Raw genomic sequence first — 23,467 nt, forward strand, 5'->3', positions numbered from 1 at the left:
CAGTATCATCGCCAGTCACAGTAGCCACCCACCCATCATTGTCTCAAGAAGTTAGAAAAAGTACCTGAACGTGTACTATTTGCCACCTCTCCACAGACAGGGCAGGTGCTGGGCATGGGCTGTGTGGGCCGCAGCCCAGGGCCCCGCAGTCAGCCCTCCACCTTGGGGCTTTGCACCCATGCAACACAGTCAGGCCAGGGCATGAAAGTTGCCACCTTAGGAGGCCCCCTTCCGTGGCCTCACTGCTGTGGTGTAGCGAGACGAACCCGGGGGCAGTCACAATCGCAAGAAGGCACATTCCTCAGGTTTGTCAGGCAATTACACCTCATCCCCCCACCCACTCAGAGGCACAGCGGGAGGACTTTTGTCCAGCTGTTTAGCTCCCTGACACTCTCAACCCTCTCTGGAGATAAGCAACCCTCACACCTTCAGGACTTTATGAGCTGTTAAGAGGTGCTTGTAGGTGGCTGAGAGGGAGGAGCTGCAGCTTCAGAAGCAGGGGTATCTATTCATATGCAGACAGCCCTGAATGAGTCGAGTCTAGGAAAATTGGAGGGGCCTTGCACATTCCCCTTCTTCCCAGGGCCCCAATAATCCTAGAACCGGCCCTGGCCGCAGACCCATAGTGTTAGACCTGGCACCATTGGTGTGAGTCTCCCTTCCATTTTTTCACTGTTGCCTCCCATGTTTTGCTATGTTTTTGCTGGTCTAGATACTTTGGGCACTTTGCCACTGCTATTCAGTGCCAAAGTACAAGTGCTCCCTATTGTAAATTGTTGTATTGGATTAGTGACTCCATGATTGGCTTATTTGATTTACACACTTGTCAGACCCTAGTATAGTGCACCATGTGTGCCCAGGGCCTGTAAATCAAATGCTGCTGGTGGGCTTGCAGCGCTGATTGTGCCACACACAGAAACAGATTGTAAAATATGGCTCAGGCCTGCCATTGCAGAGCCTGTATGCAGTCTGGGACTGCCATGTCGACTTGGTAAGTACACCCACTCACCAGTCCCTAAACCTTTCCTTTTCTACATATTAGTCACCCCTAAGGGAGGCCCAAGGGCAGGGTGCATTGTATGCAAAAGGTAGGACATGCCCTGATGTGTGTGGCATGTCCTGATAGTGAATTACAGCCAATTTCGTTTTTCACTATTGCAAGGCTACCTGTTCCCCTAGGCCAGAATGGGCAGTTTGATTATAACATCTTATAATCCTAACTGACCCAGGGAACAAGGTGAAATTCGAGTTTAGTATGCCTGAACTCAGAATGTTATAATACATCTTTTAGTGAGGGTGATCTTTACATTCTGTGTTTGAAAATACCACTTTTAGAAAGTACGTATTTTCTTGCCTAACCATCCAGTTGTGTCTGCTAGGTTTGTGTATTCCATGTTTGGTTTGTGTTAGACAGGGGGCTGGAGAGGGCCTTCGCTCCAGCAGTCTTATGGGTCATGGCTGGGCTGAATATGACCTGCATTGAATAGAGAGTAGGGGGAGGAGATTCCCTTTCACTGCCCTGAGCCCTCATAGAATAGATAGTAGGGGGCAGAGATTTCCTTTCACTGACCTGAGCCCTCATAGAAAAGAGAGTAGGGGGAGGAGACTTCCTTTCAGCTAACTGGGACAGGTCTGCTCTCAAACAATGTTGTCTCCACCTCCTGCCAGGAAGCTGCACCCAGGAGGACAGAACTGGTTTTGACTAGGTACAGACCCTCTCTGCCTTCAGAGAACAAATTATTTTGCAGCATAAATATTGGGGCCCAGACCCCAGAACTTTAGATCACTTCTGGGAATCAATACAAACCTTTGCCAAGGAGAAGAACCAGAGAAGCTGAAGGAAGATTACTGCCCCTGTGCTGTTTGCTTTTGGGGTTGGCCTGCAGTGGTTACTTTATTGCCAAGGAAAGGAGAAAAGGACTTTGTTGTGTTTACTTTATCATCTTGAGGAAGATCTCCAAGGGCTTGTGACTGAGCTTGCCTCCTGTTCTGAAGTCTCAGGGACACAAAGACTTCACCACCAGCTCCCCCTAAATTCCCTTGCTGGGAATTCTACCTGCAGTGAGGTGCCTGCTGTTGTTTGGGCCCTCTGAGAGACTGCGTGTTGCTGGAGGCTGGAAGTGCAATGCAGCAAAGAGAAGTGTGTCGCCACCGCAGCAGTTGCCGTTACATCGCCGAGAAGCGTGCCGTCGCCACAGCTGTTTGCCGTCGCTTCTCAGATGAAGCATGTCGCATCACCTGAGAAGTGTGCGCTGCCACAGAGGCCGCCGTCGCATCACCGGAGAAGAATGTCGCAGGGCCTGCCGTGGCTCCAAAGTTAATTGATTTTGCCGCACGGCCGTTGGGCGCGCAGGCATTGCTTCCACGTTGTCGCATCGCATCAAAGACGCCATTTTGTCGCATTGCACCGGAACATTGAATCACATCGAGGCACCATCTTGTCGCATCATAACCACAATGCAGTTAGAAACCGACGCATTACCTCCTCTCCGGTAAGGAACTGACGCATCACCTCCCCTGCGCTGCAGTAAGGAACTGATGCATCACCTCCCCTGAAGCAAGGAACCGATGCATCACCTTCCCTGCGACCCTTTTGTTTGTTTTGCGTGACGCATCCAAGGTACTTTGAGAGTAAAGTGTTGCATTTACCATCTACATTGAACTAAGTTATTTCTACCATCTTAAAGTCATTCTTTTTTTTATTTATTTTTTATTAGTAACCGTTAGCACACAGTAAAATACAGACAAGGGCCTACAACCACCAGGGCCGGCCGCTATAGAGCCCGAAGGCCCGTAGTGCAACGCCACACATTCAAAGGAGCCCGAGGCAAAGCGCCCGGCAGTTCGTGAGCACATATAACAGGCCGTGGCCATAGGCCAGGAGCAATCGGAAACAACAGTTTCGTTTTTTATTACATATAAAACACACTCAAGGCAATGAGAGTCCGAAATAGCAGCGTGCTCTTCCAAGGATAGGGAACAACACACAGTGTCCAAAGCAGTTCCTGTCCGGAAGCGGCAGAGGGGGGCAATGGGAAAACAGAGCATGGAACACACCTCATACCCTCCCGCAGAATGCGCGGCTAGGGGGTCAAAGCGATATCGACCTCTAATGGCAGAGGCGGGGTGCAGATACTTCCACGATATAAATTCCAAGGACCCCATACCCTAGTCCATTTCCCTGGCTTGCCTCTCGCCACATACACCGTCTTTTCCCTAAACATACACCAATCCATATTCTCCTTCCATACCTCGATCGTGGGCGGCCTCAGGGAGCCCCACAACTGTGCAATGTTACGCTTAGCCACCATGCACCCCAAGGTCACCCACTGTGTCTGTGCCGCATTACAATCATTCAGTTCCCAGACATTCAACAAACACCTCCTAGCCTCTGGCGACAGGGCAACGTGCGTGACCTCCTCCATTACAGTGTGGATACCGTTCCAAAATCGCACAACCTCCGAACATTCCCACAAGATATGAAGAAAGGTGCCTGGCAGGCCACATCCACGTTTACACAGTCCATCCATCGAATAACCCATACGCAGCAAACCGGGCCCCGTGATATACACTCTATGAAGGATCTTCAGCTGTACAAACCGTAAGCGGGCCGGGATCGCCACCTCTTTCGGGGAGGCCACCGCCGATACCCAGTCCTCATCGTCCAATTCCAAGCCATCGCCCATCCATGCCTCCCGCAGACGGAGAAGCAAGTCAGCGCGATCATTAATGAGTTTCTTATAAATCAGAGAAATAGTGCTGTCGGGCACGTAGCCATCCAACACTCTATCCTCCAGTGGGGAATACTCGGGGATAGCAGCAGCGTCCGGAAAGACCGAACACAGCGCATGGTGGACTTGAGCATACCGGAAGTACTCTCTATCGTTTAATTTATATTCCATTTTAAGCATTTCAAACGTTTTGGAAGCTCCCTTCACCCAAAGATCACCCACCTTACATATACCAATCATATCCCATTTCTCAAAGCCTTTCGATCTCCACAAACAGCCTAACCGCCCAGAGGCATACAACGGCGTCGCCCGCGTCAAGCGATCCTTCCACCCCATCGCAGCATTCGCCGCGTGCCACACACGTACCGCCACCTGCGTGGGTCCCGTCAACCGCGTGTCCGGGGTTACCGAGTACAGCGCCCGATTATAGTCCCCACCCGGGAGCAGAAATGTATCCATCTCGAAGGCCGGGTTCAGGGCAGGACCGTATATTCCGTGGTTCACCGCCGCCAACTGAGACGCCCAATAGTATTGTTTAATATCGGGGAGGGCGACCCCCCCATCGTACCAAGGGAGCGTCAACTTGGCGAGAGCAATCCGCGGCCGCCCGTCCCAGAACAGTTGGCGCTGAAGACCCTCCACCTCCCGGAAATAGCGGGCTGGCACGACATCTAGAGTATTCTGCAAAGCGTACAAAAAGCGAGGTAGCGACATCATTTTAAACAATGCCGCCCGTCCAAGCGGCGAGAGCGGAAGTCGTCGCCACCTCGCGACGTCGGCCTTCAATCGCTGGAGGGGAGGGAGAAGATTTTGCTCATAGCGGACCGCGGGATCCAGTGAGATGAAAATTCCCAAATATTTGAACCCCTGGGTAGCAATCTGAATAGGGCAACCCCGTGGCAGGAGGGGGGCATCCCCTGAGAGGACATAGACGCACGACTTGGCCCAGTTGATGACCAGGCCGGAGTTGCGACCAAAGGAATTCAGTACATCCACCAATACAATTAGCGACTGTCGGGGGGAGGTGAGATACAGAAGGATGTCATCCGCATAAAGGGAGACACGGTCTTCAAACTCCGGCGTCCATCTAATGCCACGCAACGACGGCTCCCAACGCAACCAGGCGGCGAGAGGCTCCAAGGAAAGTGCAAAGAGAAGGGGTGATAACGGACATCCCTGCCGCGTACCTCTCCCCAGTGCGAAGGGAGCCGAAACCCTACCATTCACCATCACCTGAGCCAGTGGGTCAGCATATAGTAATTTTACCCAACCAATAAACTCAGGACCGAACCCAAATTTCGCCAACACGGCCCAAATATATGGCCACTCCAAAGTGTCAAACGCCATAGTAGCATCTAAGGATGCCAAGATGGCCGGCTCACGTATGAATTCCGCTCTAGCAAGCACGCCGTGCAACCGCCTCAAATTTAGAGCGGTGTTCCGATGGGGTATAAAACCAGACTGATCCTGATGAATCAAGTCGCCCACGACCCGAACCAGTCGGTTAGCCAACACCTTAGCCAGAATTTTGGGTTCTGCATTCAACAGCGAAATGGGCCTGTAGGAGGCGCAGCGATCTCGCGGCTTCCCCTCTTTGTGTATCACAACTATGGTGGCGAGGCGTTGGTCAGGGGGGAGGAAGCCCACCGTACGTGCTGCAAGAAACATGTCCCGAAGATACGGCGCTATCTTATCGGGACGCAACTTGTATAGTTCAATGGGAAGACCGTTAGGACCCACGGCTTTACCCGATGCGATCGAGCGAGTGGCCAGAGCGATCTCATCTGACAACAACTTCGCCTCCATCAATACTGCATCAGGCTTCGATAGGGTTGGCAATGCAATGTCTCTAAGCAACAGATGAGAATCCTCCTCCGAACGCCCAGAGACCGGAGAATATACTCCGCGGAAATGAGCCGCAAAGCAGTCAACGATCTCAACCGGGTCAGTCACACTCACTCCATCCGTCCTCTCCACAACGGGCACCACCCTGCTCGCTCTCTCCTTCTTATCCAACCAAGCAATCAGCTTTCCGGCCTTATCCCCCACATCATACAGTCGCCCTTGCTGCTCTCTACCCATTTCTTTAGCAGCTTCCGTGACTAGCGCTCTATAATCTGATTGTTTGAGGCTGAGAACATGCAATTTCTCATCAGTAACTCCACGCTCCAAGTCCTCCTCCATTTCAACTCAGCTTCCAGGTGAACCACCTCTGCCCTCTCGCACCTCTTAGCATGGGAGATAAGGGACAAGGCCTGCCCCCTGATCACCACTTTATAAGCCTCCCATAGGGAGACAGCCGACGACACCGACCCCACATTATCAGTGAAGTAGTGATCAGTGGACTTGACCAGCTCCGCGCGGATCTTGGGGTTACGAAGATACCAGGGGCTAATGGGTGCCACTCTCCCCTCTGCCCCAGGGACAACCCTCAGTTGCAACCATATAGGGGAATGGTCAGAGATACCCCGGGCTAAATGACGCACCTCCCCAATCATCCCAGCTTGGATCGCCGGCATAAGCATGTAATCAAGTCTCGAGAGACTCCCATGGGCCCCCGAGTGAAAGGTATACTGCGCCTGTCCCGGGTGCGTCAATCTCCAGCAGACTACAAGTTCCAAAGTGTCCAAGAAACCCCCCAACCAGTCCTGAGCCCTAGGGAGATCCCTGGGGGGTGACGGTCCTCCAACCCGGAGACAACTGCATTGAAGTCACCACCCAACACCAGAACCCCCCCAGGGAGTCCCAGGACCAAACGCCCCAAATCAGCAAATGTGGCCGTTTGTAAGCCCGGAGGCACGTACACAGCCACGAGCGAAATAGTCCTGCCCTCCCACCTCCCCACCAGTGCCACATATCGCCCCCTATCATCGTGAAGCACCTCGTCCACTTCCAATGGGAGAGAGGCCCTAACCAGAATGCCCACTCCCCTAGAGCCAGAAGTGAAACCAGAGTGAGCGGCAAGGCGATAGCCCCTCCTATTTAGGGCCTGGAAGGAGTTCCCAATCGAATGTGTCTCCTGCAGGAAAACAATGTCAGGCGAAATCCGCTTCAAGAACTGCAACACCACCCCGCGCTTGATCCTGTCCCCCAGTCCATTCACATTCCACGAAAGGATTCTCAATTCCCTACCCCCCATCCCACTCCCGCACATGGTACCCACATCCCGGAGAGCACAATCCGGATACGTCAGCAGAAAACTTCACATTGCCTTGCAAAACAAAAAAACAATCCCCAACAACCCCCCACCCCCTCAGTCCCAGGACCACAACTCCCCCCTCCCTGCACCCCTGCTTGAGCCCATACAGCCCCCCCAACTTGCAGTGTGCCTGTCACCCTAACATGTACCACAAAAAGAACCCCAGAAGGAGGAAAAGGCCCCAATAAGCTCCCCGCAACCCCAAAGCATTTGAAGGGCATGTTGTGCAAAATTAAAGTGCAATTGAGCCAAGGTACGAAACCTCGCTAGTCCAGTCCATCGCCAGGAACCAAGTTCTAGTCCTGCTCCACCACATCCCGTCCGCTCTCCACCGTCTGACTGTCTCGAGCCTGTCCCCGAGGCAGGGCGTCCAACCAGTCTCCAACTGCCTCCGGCCGGTCAAAAAAGTGGGACCGACCCTGGAACTCAACCCGCAACCTCGCCGGGAATAACATCGCATATTTCAGCTCCATGTCCCTCAAGCGCCGTTTGACACCCAAAAATCCCAGCCGTTGTTTCTGGACTGCTTGCGTGAAGTCCGGATAAAAGCTAACATTGGAGTTCTCAAACTTCAGCGGCCCGGCCACCCTCGACGCCTGAAGGATAGCATCTCTATCCCGAACGTTAAAAAGACGGGCAATTATAGGCCGCGGGGGAGCACCCACCTTGGGCGCACCACCTGGGATCCTGTGGGCCCGCTCCACCGCAAAGAACTTGCTCAATCCCTTGGGCGCGAGATGATTCATCACCAGATCTTCCACAAAAAGATCAGCCACAGACTCCTCCGATCTTTCCGGCACTCCGATGATGCGAACATTGTTCCATCTAGCCCTGCTTTCGGAGTCCTCAAGTCGACGATCCGTCTGGTCACTGGCAAGCCGCAATCTACGGACCTCCGTCTGCAGGGCGGCCACGTCCACAGTTAGGCTCGACGCCGCTTGAGCCAAGGAGTCGACCCGCTCGTTGGTTTTGGACAGGTCTGCCCTGACCAAATTCACATCGATCAGGACCGCGTCCAATTTATGAGCCAGGGTATCAAACCGCTGACCCACAGCAGCCTTCATCTCCTCAATGGCACCCATGACGTCCTGCAGGGTCAGTTCTGACGACGGGCCCGATACCGCTTTAGACCTCTCAGGCGATTTATGCAGGCCACTGGGGGATCCCTTTGGCTGCGCATAACGATCCATGTTGTTGGCCTGAGTATAGGATCCTCTCCGGGTAGACTTGGGTTTCGACTTGTCTCCGTCTAGTCTTGCCGCTATCGTCCGGAGGCCACCAAGGTTGGCACCCGCCAGCGCCAGGGACAGGGATCAGGTGGCTAAATCAATCGAACACAGCCGTTGCAGACAGGAAGCCCGTGTATCGTCCGAAAATCAGGCCAGACACTCCGCCATCCGCGCACCTCTGAAACCCCAAGGTCCCGCAGCCGATCTAAAAAAGAAAACACACTTAAAAACGAAAGTGAAAGTGCAGGGCACGTGGGAAGTCAAGCCCAGCGTGCCGCTGTTGTTCACTTCGTACCCGGCCACCTCACCAACTCGAGATCGGGACCAAGGCAGTAGCAGGCCGCAAATTTCGGAGGGCAACCATTCGGGTTCCCGGCGTCCGATCTGAATTTGGAAAACGGGTAGCACCTCAGCGCGGATGCATCAGCAAATGCCCGTCGAATTTACCAGGATTTAGTCAGGATAGACGTGGGAGGTTGCGGAGGCCCCGAGAGCTGTAAGCCTACGCGGCCATCTTGGTTGCGCGCTAGGCTCCTCCCTTAAAGTCATTCTTGATACAGTATTTTGGATTTTTGTTGTTTGGTCTTGTGTTATGTCTAGTAAAGATAACCTATTTTTCTAAACTGGTGGGGTGTCCATTTGTAGTGTTTTCACTGTATTACTGTATGTGTTCAGAAATGCTTTACACACTGCCTCTGAGATAAGCCTGTCTGCTTGTGCCAAGCTTCCAAGGGGGTGACCGGGGGTTATCTAGGAGTATAGCCCCTTACTCTGACTAGAGCAAGGGCCCCAATTTGGAAAAAGGAGAAAACCATTGCCAACTAGAGACCCCCATTTCTAACATTGGTGGTCAGCGGTGAAGATTTGGACTTGTATTTGTGACTCATATACAGTGATTGGTGTACACTAATAGTGACTGCAGACCATAACGCGACCACATACTTTTTGGTAAAATGTTTTCCTTGGAACCTCTATTTTTGTTAAGAACTGACAATTCTTGTCACCATGGCCAAAGCACCATCCAATGCATCTATGGATCTCTGGTTTGATGAAGATAGGGTGGATACCTACACTGGGCCACAGCTTAAAACATTCTGTAAAAGATTTACATTCCCTGTGAAAGGCATCACCAAGAAGGAAGAGTTCCAAAAGGCGCTGAGGGCCTGGTTGGAATCTAGAAATGCTACTGAGCATTCTGAAGAGCCTAGGGATGAGGCAGAGGATACAGATGGGCAGTTGGATGGGCCATTGGGCCTGACCGGGGAGAAAGTACCTTCCAGGCCAGGCAGCAATGTTTCTTCAAATGGCCTGTCCCCAGAGGAGCTGGAGGACAGGGAGAGAGATGAAATGCATAGGATGGAGCTAGCCAAGCTCAAAATGGGTGGTCAGATGGAGTTAGAGAATAAGAAGTTAGCCTTGGAGGAAAAGAGGATGCATTTAGAGCATGAAAGGATGTTGAGGGAGTTGGAATTGAAATCCAAGAGTGTAGAAATTACTCCCTCTGGTGGCAAAACACCATCCATGCCTGTAGAAACAAGAGTATTCATCCCCAAAGATGTCATTAAGGAGTTCCACAAGAATGAAGATATTGGGCAATGGTTTAAGGCCTATGAGGTAGCTATGACCTCCCACCGGGTCCCTGAGAAGGATTGGGGAGCGGGTTTGTGCGGGCGGTTACTCAGCGATGGGCGGGATACCTTGTTAGATTTGCCCCCTGAGGATCAGAATTCCTATGTCCACAAGAAGGAAGCCTTAATGTCCAGGTATGGTTGACTCCAGAGCTTTATAGACAAAGGTTTAGGAATTGTAAGAAACTGGAGTCAAGCTCATTGGTAGAATATGTGACTTTGTTTTTGCAGAGCATTGGATGGTTGGGTGAAGGGTAGCAAAGTGAATGATCATCAGGAGCTCTATGATTTGTTTGCATGGGACCACTTGTCTAGTAATTGTTTTCCAGAGCTATGCCAGAACCTTATTAATAGCAAGCTGATTAGCCCTAGGAAGCTTGCTGAGGAGGCAGACCGCTGAGTTCGTACCCGGGTCCACAAGGTTCATGTGGGAGACTTCACCAAAGGTGGGCAAGGTCCCCAGCAGAAGAGTGGGGGGCACAAGGGTAAACAGAGGGAGTTCCAGGAAGGGCCCCAAAGTAATCCTCAAAGGAACCAAGGGAAGGGTTCCCAGCCTCCCCCTGAGAAGAAACCAGGGGCCCTGTCAGGTAAACCTGTTCATAAGGGACCCCTGAAATGTTTTAAGTGTGGTGAGGTGGGCCACTGTTTCTATGATCCCAAGTGCCCCCTGAGAGAAAAAATAGCACCCACTGGTGCACCACCCCGGCAGATGGCTAGTGGGTGGGGTCCCGCAGAGATATCCCTAGTCTCTTTAGGAGACTGTGAGGTGGTCCCCAGGACCCAGCCGCCTGATAACACTAAAAAGTACAGGCATTGGGTGACCATCAATGGCCATAGAGTGGAGGCTCTTACAGACACCGTAGCCAGTGTGACAGCTGTCAGTTGACGGCTGGTGTCTGAAGAGCAGGTTATCCCCAATACATTTTACGCACACAGAGAGTCACTGCAAGGTGGCTCAGGTTCCCTTTGAGTAGGGGGGGTCTCAGGTACTCTTCAAGTAGCTGTGAGGCCAGCCATGCCTGTTGAATGTCTGTTGGGCAATGATTTGGAGAGCTCCCCTTAGGGCTTAGGTGGAGCAAAGTGCTCATTTGGAGATGTTGGGTTTGCCAGAGTGGGCGTGTGTGACCACCCGGTCCATGGCAGCCAGTAAGGGTGTTCAACAGGACCTGGAGCCTGAAAGAGTGGCCCAGGTGCCAGCCTTAAAGAGAAGAGGCAGGGGGCATGGGAAATCAGCCCCCACCATTCCCACTGTCCAGGAGAAGGCAGACCTTGAAGGGATGCAGGTAGCTGAACTGGGGGACCTGCCTGAGCTGACTCATTGGCAGCAGGAAGGAGGACCTTCCAGGGAAGAGTTCTGTGAGGAGCAGAAAAGGTTCCTGCTCTTGTGGGTTTGCGGCAACAAGCCACAAACCAGACAGTAGGTGATTAGTCTGGCTCACATTGGATCTACTGGGAGAATGATCTACTGTATAGTGAGCCTAAGGTTGCTGCACATGGGGCAGCCCCTGTGCTGGTGGTACCCCAGCGCTTCAGAGCTTTCCTACTGAGTTTGGCTCATGATGTACCTTTAGTAGGACATTTGGGGTAGGACAAGACCTTTAAAAGGCTTGTCACCCACTTTTATTGGCCCCCAATGTGCAAGAGTTCAGATACTCATTGCAGGACCTGTCAGACTTGCCAGGCAAGTGGTAGGAGTTGTATGAAGCACAAGGTTCCTCTCCAGCCTTTCCCTGTGGTCAGCACCCCCTTTGAAAGGGTGGACATTCACATTGTGGGGCCTCTGGATACCAAGACGGCCATGGGCAACAGGTTCATCCTGGTCTTGGTGGGCCATGCCACCCGGTATCCAGAAGCCAATCCTCTCTGGTCAATGACGGCCCTCACGGTGAGCTGTGCGTTGATGGGGATTTTCTTCCATGTGGGGTTCCCCAGAGAGGTGGTGTCAGACTGTGTTACCAACTTCATATCCAAGTATATGAAGTCCCTGTGGCAGGAGTGTGGTGTAACCTATAAGTTCACCACTCCTTAGCCCCCCCAAGGTAATGGGCTGGTTGAGAGATTCAACCGGACCCTCAAAGGCGTGATTATGGGTCTTGAGGAACCTATGAGGCATATGTGGGCCATGCCTTCTCTTTGCTTACAGAGAGGTGCCACATAAGTCAAGAGGGTTCAGTCCCTTTGAACTGCTGTATGGTCACCCTGTAAGAGGACCTCTGAGTTTGGTAAAAGAAGGCTGAGAGAAAGCTCCCAGGAAACCTCCCCAGGATGTATATAGCTACATGCTGGCCTTCAGAAACCAAACTAGGCGTTTCAGGCAACTCACTCATGTGAATCTGGAAGCCAGCCAGGAAGAGATGAAGCGGTGGTACGATCAGAATGCCACTCTGATCGAGCTTCATCCTGGCCACAAAGTGTGGGTAATGCCCCGGTGGAGCCTTGTGCGCTTCAGGAAAAGTGGACCAGACCAATTGAGGTGGTGAAGTGCAAGAGCAATGTCACCTATTTGGTAGACTTGTGGTCTCCTAGGAACCCTTTTCGGGTCCTACATGTCAACCGTCTGAAGCCCCACTTGGAGAGGTCCGAAATGGACATGCTCCTAGCAACAGATGATGGAATGGAGGAGGAGACTTAGCCTCTTCCTGACCTGTATGTGACAGAGCAAGATGGGTCAGTGCATGGTGTAAACCTCGCTTCCACCCTGACCCCTGAGCAGCAGAATGACTGTCGCCAACTGTTGGGACAGTTTTCTGATCTGTTCTCCCTGACTCCCAGTGTCACTGATTGGTGTGTTCATGATGTGGACACTGGGCAGACCCCCCAGGATATAGCGGCATGGATTAGCAAATTTAGCGGCACAAATATGGAAATTTAGCGGCACAAATATGGGAATTTAGCGGCAATTTAGCGGCGTTTTATTTGGCAGTTTATCCTACAACAAACACAGATCTCTTTGTTTTTTGAGTTATTTAACACCATGAAGCTATGAATATTTGGTTAATTTACAATGTAGAGACTTTGTTTGTCTTCAAGACTACAAATAGGACATAAACCTGTTACTGAATAAATGCCCAGGGTACCTGTATGCTTGTCGTGTTAATCTTGCAGTTCTTCTGAGCAGTCCAAATGCAGCCCAATATTGTGCTGCTGATTATAATGCAGGAACAATAATGCCCGGATGGATTGCTCTGAGAGGGACCGTCGTCTGGCTGACAAAATAATTTTGTAGATGCTGTTGCTCCTTTCAGCATCTGCAGAACTGGTCACACAGTCCTTGTACACAGCTGCAAGCTGTGAAAGGACTGGAATGCGGTCAGCCATCCCACACCAAAAAAGGTCAGTGTCAATCACCCCAGAAACAGATGCCTGTACTGCTTCTGGGCCTACATGTTCAAAGTAGAGGCAAAGCTCTTGATCGGGGACTTCGCTGAAACCAGGGATGGCAGAATATGCACTCTTGTCCTTAGGCAGGATGCAGAGTCGTGCAGGATTGAAAAGGCGCACTTGCTTCAAGAACCCAATGCCCGGTTGGGCCTCCCCCATGTATTTGCCCGCCTTTTCCAGAGAATTTTCAAAAGCTTCATTGAGCTGTGCTGTTATCTTTTTTTTCTGTGTCAGAGTTAATTTAGCCCCTGCAGTCGTCTGCAGAAATGGTTGTAGTGACTCCAAAGTGAGGACTGAATTGTTTGTTAGGTCTATGTGAAGGTCCTCCAAATAATCATACACCTTCATTGTCACTGGTGTCTGACTCTGGAATAAGTCCATCAAATGCTAAATGTTTTGGCATTTTTCGGCCACAATGTCCAATTGCACTTTTATGCAGTTTCTTTCGTCGCTGTTCAAAATCCTTTGCAGATTTTCAAGGGAATCTGGGGGGGACTTGCTGAGTTGCATCTCAGACTCAACAAACCCAGCATAGGCCTCAAAATGCTTGCAATGGTACTGGACAGCAGCAAACCAAGAATTCCACCGGGTACTGCAAGGATCAGGCGCCATCCGTGGTTTCATCCCATGGTTCTCAGCAAGATGGTGCAGGTACCTTCTCTTTCTGCTCCCGGCCATGTAAAAGATGCGCGAGAAGTACAGGAGGAAAGCATTTAGCTCCACAAAAGGCTTCCTAAATGACTCTCCAATAAGGTTCATTATGTGTGCCAAGCAGGTGATATGTATGGAGTTTGTGTACAGATTTCTCAAAACAGTGTTGTATGCCTTGAGCATGTATGCCGCATTGTCAGTGTTAAAGGAAATAACGTCCTGAAAGGCTATGTTGTACTCTGTGAGCACCTTCACAACTGCTTGCGCTACAGTCCCATGGTTGCACTGTGAGAGGAACACTGTGTCTGCTAGGTGGGTGTGGATCTTACGGCCACCCTGCGCAGAGACCACTGCAAATAACACATTCAATACACACCGCCCTTCAACATCAGGTGTTTCATCAAATATAACACTGATCTTCTGATCTTGCAAGTGTTCTTTCAGCTCGTTCTTGGCTACTATATATCTCTCTGGGAGATACCGCTCTTGAAGCTGATGACTTCCAGGTATTGCTCCACCATTTCGCACTCGCTCATGGAGAAACTTGCGCAGCACAGGGTGGTCGGTTTTGCTCAGCGGAATGTTCAGCGCTGTGCAGACATTGACCCACTCACCTATAATTTCCTGGTTTGAGGCACCGGCAGCTGTACTCTTTGTGAAAAGTGTGTTGACAGTCATCTGACGGGCACGTTTAGGCGAAGAGTGAGGGTCTGGATCATCTGAACAGCGCTTCAAGTGTTTTTGGGACTTCACATGCATATCAACAGTGTGTTTCCGGATGTGATCCACCGCCACATTGCACACACTGCAAAACAGCACACCACCATCCGCATGCATCACAGCGCTGTACTCTTTGGCCCGATCTGCTGCAGTTATATGGGTGGGTAGATGTGATCGGTGCTTCACATTCTTCAAAGGCTGCATAAACTTCTCCATCGGGCTTTTGTTGTGGTGGCTTCCTGGCCGCTTGGAATGCAAAAGATCTCTGGCTTGTGGCACACTCGCGTTACTCACCTACAAATATATTTGTTGTTACTAGATGTGTTCCAAAGGGGAAAAGGACATTGCAGTTGTTGGGTGGAAAGTTAAGCAAGCATAGGGTAAACGTGGTTAGAAATGCATGGGACTCTGAAGCAAAGTTGCATACATGGCGCGTTAACATACAGGTAGGCAGAGGTCCTTCGAAGGGAAATGGCACACTTGTGTGGTCCCGCTCGGCAACTTTTAGTCTGTGGAGGGCAGTGGGGGTGCGAGGTAAACATAAAAAACATAAGTATCACTGTTGGGCAAAAATGGGAAGAAGGGGAAGGAGCCACCTGCAAAGAAAGTGAAACCTAACCGCGCGAAACAAATTTGTACAAGTTTAGTTGCAGGAGCATCTCCCCGGAAGTATACAGAAACCAAAACGTAGTCTTACCAGTTCTGTGCAGCAGGAAGCAGATGTTAGTTGCCAGACTGCCCAATGACTCTTGAACCAGCAGCTCCTTGCCTCCGGGACTCTACAAAAGAAGAAAAGGGAGTTACAGCTGGATTTGCTAGCCCTTCCCATGGCACACCCCCCACTACGCTGCTCTGAAAACCACAGCACCCCCTTGTGCCCCTGGGCCCGCATAACCAGCTGGCCTCAAAAGAATGGCACCTGGACCTGCCGCACACCTTGTGCGCGGCGGGCCCCCAACGACAAAAATGCCCACTTCTCCCCCCCCAGCCCTCCTTAGGTGGGTCAGGCGCGCTCGCTATTCTCGCTGGCCGCAATAAAATACAACAATTGTTTTACGCCACACCACTTTCAAATGTCACCAGCCGCCACCGACCGTGACCACTGGCGACTTTTTACTGACATCTATATACATAACTGCATAAGCACATAAATATATAAACATGATTTATTATGAATATAGGAAAGAGAAATGTTCTAAAAAGAGGTCGCATCTCATCTCACCTGCGGCTGCTTCTGTCCGTCTCTGTTCTCACACGACCTCACTCGCTCCTCGCTGTCTCCTGCACCTGCGTCAGAGAGGGCAAAAACACTCCCAGGTCATAAAAACACAAGCCAAGTGAAACTTCATCATGGAAGTCATAAGTCAGCGTAGGGTGCAAGAGGGCCATTAGTCTTATTATACTGTATTAATTAAAACCATTGCGTACATTGAAATGTATAAAACCTAAGCAAGTTTTTAAAGACTTTCAAAACAAGCTCACAGCGCTTTCCCAAACCTATTTTAGAACTGTAAAATTATTTCAGCAGCAGTCCAGATCTGTTACATGAACATGTGAGAGAAATGCTGGAGAGATTCTACTAATACAAATTGGGGGATGTGGTGGGATTCAGTATTTCTCATCAACCCGGAAGTACATTGCTAGTTGTAAACATGGCCAAAGAGGGTTTACTCTGAATTTAAGTTTTGAAAAGGCGCAGCCCGTTTAGGGCAGCTTCTCTCTTTCCTGATTATTTTTTCTCCTTGAAATTGAAATTGCATGTATACAGCGCTTACTGCCCCATACCAGGCATTTAAGTGCTTTGCGGCAAGTACCAAGCTACTCCAGATCCAAAATGTAGCGGTTAGTCCATTCATTGCTTATATTGGGATTCGTTTTATGCTCTCAAAGAAACCATTCCATGCATCTCTTCCAGTTTCTTAACAAATGGTGTATACAAATTAATAGATATTGTTAGGTAGCAGGAATATGGTTTTAAAGAAAAAATAGAATAAAGCAGACAGGCAGGCATTCAACAGAGTAGTCTATATACACAGGAGGCATGTAGAAGGGAAGGAGAGAGCCATTCAAAATAAATTAAATAGGAGAAAGTTGAAAATTTAAGTCAAGGTTACATTTTCGTGTAGCGTTTTAGGAAGTTAGTGAATAGTTATTTTGCGATAGCCTACAATCTGTGGATGCGTAAACCTGTAGAAAGAGACAACGAACCATCTGCTGAAGGGCCCAATTCCATTGTTAAATTATGCTCTAAAAGAATGCGGGGCTACCAGCATGCATGATAATCTCCGTCTTGTAATGAAATGGCGATTTTCCAAATAAAGTGCCATGAGAATCTGAATTCTATTTAAGACACCGAGGCTAACATTATCCTACCTGCCCTCCCTGTGTGGGCATAAGGGATAAAAATGAAAAAAAAGAGAGAGATATAAGTGGAATTATATATTATAAAATCATAAAATGTGTAAGATTATTTCACTAGCACCCTTTAACAGTGATCAAGTCACCATAACCACACTCTCTCAGATGCATTGAATTAGTTATATAGCGCCACTCATACCAGTGTAGGGTGTCCGAGCACTTTACATCACACAGAGACAATCAATCATACGTGTGTAAATCAGTGTATAGGAAATGTTACATAAGCCAAAGGACTAAAAGTGTAGTAGTCACATGTCATCCAAACTCGTAGGCAGTATAGTTTAAGAGTGCTTGGTGCGGAGAAGCACAAACGCAGAGTCGAAAAAGAAACAGCATAGTTGGGAGTTTTCTTTAATAAAAAGAATCGATTTCTACCCAAAGAAACCCTTTTTGCAACATTTATCTATGCTCTAATGTTTGCTTTGCAGTGTGTATGCAGCTCTTTGATGAAAGTTAATACCTCGTTGTTCTATATTAGGACTTTAAGTTATCAATTGCAAAGAACAAAAGGACATCTCTTTTAAAAGCAGAAAACCTGCTGATCTATTTACATTATATGCACTCTGTAATCTACATGGTACTCGTTTCTGCAGCAGGCATATTAACACTCTGCACTACCTTCACATAAGTCAAAACATTAACTATACAAAACTTTAATCTCTCTCCACGAAGAACATTAATCACAAGAGTTAACTTTACATTTTTGTGAGGCCTGGTAATTGCCGGAGAAAAGGAACCCGGCAGCAGGTGCTTTAAAAACATAATAAACTTGCAAGTATGGTGCCCCCAGGAAGCCAGCACCCGGTGCGGTAGCACAGCTCGCACCGCCCTAGAGCCGGCCCTGGGTGCCAGATTAAAACAGGGTTTGATTGGTTGTGGTTTAAGACGGGGCAGGGTAAAGTGACATTTAGGGCTAGGCCAAGAGGATATAGGGCCTCTTCAGCGAAAGGTGGGTAGCGAGCCAGACCTGTTGGTAGGCCTTAGGTTTTTGTAAATGGCTATAAGAAATGGGCATGGCTTAGGGCCTTTTGTGGTGATGCTGATTAAAAGTGGGGGGTTTACATGCTGGTCAGGTAGCCTTAATGGGTCAGGTCCATGTTTATATACACACAGATATTTTAAAGATATTTGTAAAGTTAAAATAAGTGGATCAATCAATGTTCTAATAATGTATACTTTGCGGTGTGTATGCAGTTCTGGGATGAAAGGTAATAGCTCGCTGTTCTATATTAGGACTTTAAGTTATAAATTGCAAGTAACAAAAGGATGTCTCTTTTGAAAGCAGTAACCTGCTGATCTGTTTACATCCTACGCATTCTGTAATCTACTTGGTACACGTTCTTTGCAGCAGGCACATTAACCCTCTGCACTAACTTCACCCAAGTCAAACCCTGAACTACACAAAATGCTGATCTCTATCCAGGAAGATAATTAATCACAGGAGTTATCTTGACATTTATGTGAGGCCTGGCCATTGCCCGCGGAAAGAAACGCTGCGGCAGGTGCTTCAAAAGCTTAATAAACTTTAATTGACGGAGCCCCCAGGAAGCCAGCACCCTAAAGCCAGCCCTGAATCAGAGTGCAACGTATAACTATATACAATCTATAGCCCTTCTGCTGCGGCGGCCAGCACGGGTCGATCCTTCACTTTTATTGCCTGTGGAAGCAAATGTTAAGGGCGAGAGACGCCTCCCAGCTCACAGCAGCTTACCTGGGCCTCTGGGCCTCCCGAGACGACGACGACGACGACGATCCGACGATCCACCACCAGCCAGACAACGATACAATGACGATCCAGACCAGCAGCGCCGCTCCAGACCAGGTGAGTCGCGTCGTCATCCAGTCGTCAGCACTGCCTTCTATTGGTCTATTGGACCCGTGGCAAGAGCCACTGGCCCAATAGAACAATAGAAGAGGAAGAGAGGCGCGTGATCTGCTGTCTGCTGCTGGATGGGGGTGGGATGCCGCCAGGATGCCAGGATTTCGCGGGCACTTTTGTAAAAATCGCGGCATTTTTACAAAAGTGCCGATTTCGCGATATTTTTGCAAATCGCGAAATCGCGAAATCCTGGGGGGGTCTGACTGGGGACAGTCCTCCTGTCAAGCACAAAACTTACAGAGTGACTGACAGGTTGAGAGCTTGCATCAAAGAGGTGGTCTCCGAGATGCTTGCGTTAGGTGTGATTGAGTCTTCATACAGTCCTTGGGCCAGCCCAGTGGTCTTGGTCCCAAAGGCTGCAGCACCATTGCCACGCCAGAACTCCGGTTCTGTGTGGACTACCGAAGGCTCAATTCAGTCACCAGGACTGATGCGCACCCCATCCCCAGACCTGAAGAGCTCATTGATCGGTTAGGGGCTGCCCGGTACCTCAGTATGTTTGATTTGATGTCTGGGTACTGGCAGATCACCTTAACTGACGGGCCAAAAGAGACGTCAGCATTCTCCACACCATATGGGCACTACAAATTCTGGGTTATGCCCTTTGGGATGAAGAATGCCCCTGCCACCTTTCAGAGGTTGGTCAACCAGGTTTTGGCTGGACTGGCAGATTTCAGTGCCGCCTACCTGGATGACACTGCAGTGTTCAGCGCCAGTTGGGAAGAACATCTGCGCCACCACTGGGAAGTGTTGATGGCGCTGCGGAGGGCAGGCCTCACGATCAAGGTGAGTAAGTGCCAGATCGGGCAGGGTTCTGTGGTGTACTTGGGACGGAGCGGCCAGGTGGCGCCTCTACAGCCCAAGATTGATACCATCCTGGCTTGGGAACCCCCCAAGACCCAGACAGAGGTGAGAGCCTTTTTAGGACTCACTGGGTACTACAGGAGGTTTTTCAAGGGGTATGGCAGCATCGTTGCCCCCTTGACAGAGCTGACTTCCAGGAAGCAGCCCAAGAAAGTGAACTGGACTGGCACCTGTCAGACAGCTTTGGATGCCCTGAAAACTGCCATGTGCACGGCACCCGTACTTCAGGCGCCCAACTTCTCTAAAGAATTCATTGTACAGAAGCTTCAGAGCATGGTGTAGGGGCTGTACTTTTACAGAAAAATGAGGAGGGCCTAGAACAACCTGTAGCCTTCATCAGTAGGAGGTTACTTACATGGGAACAGAGGTGGAGTGCAATTGAGCGTGAGGCATTTGCTGTGGTCTGGGCACATAAGAAGTTGAGACTATACTTGTTTGGGACTCACTTCCGGGTTCAGACAGACCACAGGCCTCTCAGATGGTTGATGCAGATGAGGGGTGAAAATCCAAAGCTGTTGAGGTAGTCCATTTCCCTACAGGAGATGGGCTTCATGGTGGAACACCGTCCTAGTACAGAACACGCCAATGCTGATGGTCTGTCCAGATTTTCCCACCTTAGTGAAGAGAACTCCCAAGGGGTGGGTAGTTCTCCCACATTTCAGCAGGAGGGGACACATGTTAGACCTGGCACCATTGGCGTGGGTCTCCTTTCTATTTTTTCACTGTTGCTTCCCATGTTTTGCTATGGTTTTGCTGGTCTAGATTCTTTGGGCACTTTGCCACTGCTATTCAGTACGAAAGTGCAAGTGCTCCCTATTGTAAATTGTTGTATTGGATTAGTGACTCCATGATTGGCTTATTTGATTTACTTGTCAGACCCTAGTACAATGCACCATGTGTGCCCAGGGCCTGTAAATCAAATGCTACTGGTGATTTTTACATTCTGTGTTTGAAAATACCACTTTTAGAAAGTAGGTATTTTCTTGCCTAACCATCCAGTTGTCTCTGCTAGGTTTGTGTATTCCAAGTCTGGTTTGTGAGTGACAGGGGGCTGGAGAGGGCCTTGGCTCCAGCTGTCTGATGGGTCAGGGCTGGGCTGAATAGGACCTGCTTTGAATAGAGAGTAGGGGGAGGAGATTTCCTTTCATTGCCCTGAGCCCTCATGGAATAGGGAGTAGGGGGCGGAGATTTCCTTTCACTGACCTAAGCCCTCATAAAATAGAGAGTAGGGGGAGGAGATTTCCTTTCAGCTTCCTGGGTCAGGTCTGCTCTCAAACAATGTTGTCTCCACCTCCTGCCAGGAAGGTGCAACCAGGAGGACAGAACTGGTTTTGACTAGATACAAACACTCTCTGCCTTCAGAGAGCAAAGGATTTGCAGCATAAATATAGGGGCCCAGACCCCAGAACTTTAGATCACTTCTGGAAATCAATACAAACCTTTGCCAAGGAGAAGAACCAGAGAAACTGAAGGAAGATTACTGCCCCTGCGCAGTTTGCTGTTGGGGTTGGCCTGCAGTGGTTACTTTATTGCCAAGGAAAGGAGAAAAGGACTTTGTTGTGTACACTTTATCATCTTGAGGAAGATCTCCAAGGGCTTGTGACTGAGCTTGCCTCCTGTTCTGAAGTCTCAGGGACACAAAGACTTCACCACCAGCTCCCCCTCAATTCTCTTGCTGGGAATTCTACCTGCAGTGAGATGTCTACTGTGGTTTGGGCCCTCTGAGAGACTGCGTGTCGATGGGAGCTGGAAGCGTGACGCAACGAGGAGAAGCGTGTCGCCACCGCAGCAGTCGCCGTCGCTACACCGAAGAAGCATGCAGTCGCCGCAGCTGTTCGCTGTTGTATTGCAGACGAAGCTTGTTGCATCACCGCAGAAGAGTGCCACCGCTGCAAAGGTCGCCGTCGCATCACCGGAGAAGCGTTTTGCAGGGCCTGCCGCGGTTCCAAAGTTCATCGATTTCACCGTACGGCCATCGGGCGTGCACGCATTGCATTCACGTTGTCACATCGCATCAAAGATGCCATTGTGTCGCATCGCACCGGATCGTCACTTCGCATCGAGGCGCCATCATGTCGCATCATAACCGGAACGCAGTAAGAAACTGACACATCTCCTTCTCTCCGGTAAGGAACCAACGCATCACCTCCACTGTACTGCAGTAAGGAACCAATGCATCACATCCCCCGAAACAAGGAACCGATGCATCACCTTCCCTGCGACCCTTTTGTTTGTTTTGCGTGACGCATCCAAGGTACTTTGAGAGTAAAGTGTTGCATTTACCATCTACATTGAACTAAGTTATTTCTACCATCTTAAAGTCATATTCTTAATACAGTATTGTGGATTTTTGTCGTCTGGTCTTGTGTTAAGTCTAGTAAAGATTACTTATTTTTCTAAACTGGTGTGGTGTCCATTTGTAGTGTTTTCACTGTATTACTGTATGTGTTCAGAAATGCTTTACACACTGCCTCTGAGATAAGCCTGTCTGCTCGTGCCAAGCTGCCAAGCTACCAAGGGGGTGAGCGGAGGTTATCTAGGAGTGTTGCCCCTTACCCTGACTAGAAGCAAGGGCCGCTATTTGGACAAAGGTGAAATCCATTGCCAACTAGAGACCCCTATTTCTAACACATAGAAACTGCTAGGGGCGAGTAACTTTTGCTGGCCCATAGCTTGGTAAACAGCCAGGTTTCTGCCTCCCTTCCAATACTTGAGGAATCTACTAACAGTTACCAGAAATCAGAATTCAACAGTGAATTAAGACTGCAGGTGACCTGAACCTCTCTACATGTGCTGCACTTAGAAAGGAGTCATAAAGTAAGTCCTCCCTAAATGTGATAAATGGCGACTCTGTAAGCAGAGATTCAGCTGCTACACTTGTGTTTTATGGACAAAGTGGAGGTGTCCAGTGCAGTGAACATTTCATATTTAAAAGGGAACGAGTTGTTCCAGGGGATTATACGTAGAGTGACAACCACCTTCCAGGTTGTTATGGACATTGTTACCTGTCTCTACTTTTGAGTGGAAATCTAATGCATTCTGGGTGCTGTAGTCATGTTTTAGTTTCAGCTGAAATCAGTGATTTGTAGGTGTAAATCTCTGGCCTGAATAATGTGCTCGTAATGCCCTAGAGCGAGGAGGTCACTCTACACTGCGAACTAAATAGATCTGTGCAATTTAATCATTCTCTCCTGATTAGTGGTTATTTGAAAGTAAGGGTGCGTAGGTTTTACAAAATGCAGGGGCTAGGTGGGATTAAGAAAGTTCCCCTGTTTAGGGCACAGTTCATTCTCTTTCTAAAGGAACATGAGGACACTCATTGCATTAAAAACTTTAGAAAATTGGACCTACTGATTCAAAAACGATCTTGGAGGCTGTAATTCCAGACTAATGATTGAACAGGATAAAAGAAGAAATTAATCAAAGGAAAACGGTGAGAAAATGAATGCTGAATGGGAGACGGACAAATAAGAGGTGAATGTAATTAGGTTATGTAAACAGGTTTAATCTTTAGAAACTTTATAAACTGTCATACTTAGCTGATCCTAGTGCATCTCTGCAGCTAGGTTATGTGCTCCTTATTCATAAACATTGCATTAACGGTCGATCACAAATAAACCTGCAAAATGATTAGATTTTGGCCATCCGGGAATCAAATACAATTTGTGAATGATTCCATCATTACCAGGTGCGCAAAACATCACTTGGTGCCACCTGGTCCTACGATTTGCAGTAGGTACTCCTTGATTTATATCAAGGAAGCAAGC

Source organism: Triturus cristatus, chromosome 9 (genome assembly GCF_964204655.1).
Source record: "Triturus cristatus chromosome 9, aTriCri1.1, whole genome shotgun sequence".
NCBI classification, from domain to species: domain Eukaryota; kingdom Metazoa; phylum Chordata; class Amphibia; order Caudata; family Salamandridae; genus Triturus; species Triturus cristatus.